At 34.9% G+C, this 1,196-nt stretch overlaps 1 pseudogene; it reads left to right on the plus strand.

The window, feature by feature from the left end:
* LOC138172846 (cofilin-2 pseudogene) overlaps positions 1-439 on the plus strand; it is a 666-nt pseudogene extending 227 nt beyond the window's left edge.
* The last annotated feature ends 757 nt before the right edge of the window (positions 440-1,196 follow it).

Here is a 1,196-nt window from a genome sequence, read left to right on the forward strand (position 1 = left end):
TACCTCTGAATGATTGCTGATATACTTTGTATGATGCCATATACAAGAGAAAAGAATCTAAGAAAGAGTCCTAATTTTTCTATTCTGAACTCCTGAATGTACACCTTTAAAAAGCATGATAATTTCTGCTAAAGATGCCATTAAAAAGAAATTTACAGGTATTAAACACAAGTGCCAAGTAAATGGCTTGGATGATATTAAGGATCATTCAAAGCTTGGAGAGAAATTGGGAGGCAATTTAGTCGTTTCACTTGATTCACTTCATTATAAAATGACAGGGACATGCCATACAGACAGAGCTTCCATTAGGTGGATTTGTCCCTTACCATACTTTCCCAGAAAGCGTAAAGGAGATGTCAGTAATTTAAGCAGCCTACCAGTGACTGCCATTAGACCGTTACATGCAGAACCCAAGGAATGCTTTTACATCACATTTTAGCCAAAACAAATGGCATTATATGCATCCCTTGCAGAACTAAGATGAATATGATAGTCAATATGAATAGCTTGGAAAACAGCAGTTAAGCTATCTGAATGCCTTGAAAGCATGATCCACTGGTCAGATGCTAAACTTCATTCAGTATTCCTTACAGCTGCACTCAACTGCAGTTTCTGAAGTTTTTGTGATTTGTATACCTAACTTGCCTTTAACACGCTCATTGTGTCATTGAAGCATATACATATATGTGTGTATATGTATATGTATGCATGTGTATATATACATGTACATATATACATATGCATATACACATGTACATTTACAGATACATATATTTATATGTGCAACTATGCACTGAAAGCATTTTTATACAATAAGGTTGACCCCTCAAAAAGAAATGCCAGTTAAGTTGTCATAAATGTCATCAAATTATTGTTGTGCCTCCGTGTTCATTCCTGGTATCTGCATATCTTCCCAAATGAAGTAGTGGTTAATGCCTTTTTATTTTCCATTGAATGTACACTACAGAGCAGGAGCAGGAGTGAAGTGTTTACCATGTGAGTCTTACAACATTAAAGATATTTTGAATAATGTAGTTATAATGGTAATTTCAGGTAATGGTAATGAAAAGAGCCTTCAATGGAACATTGTTTTTGAGATCAAACTCCCCACCCCCATAAAATTGGACACACTGCAGTAAGACTTGTGGTGAAAGAAAGAAAGAAAGAAAGAAAGAAAGAAAGAAAGAAAGAAAGAA

The sequence above is a fragment of the Petaurus breviceps genome, unplaced genomic scaffold (genome assembly GCF_028583685.1).
Source record: "Petaurus breviceps papuanus isolate PSGF00001 unplaced genomic scaffold, PetGlider_PUasm1.0 551, whole genome shotgun sequence".
NCBI classification, from domain to species: Eukaryota; Metazoa; Chordata; class Mammalia; order Diprotodontia; family Petauridae; genus Petaurus; species Petaurus breviceps.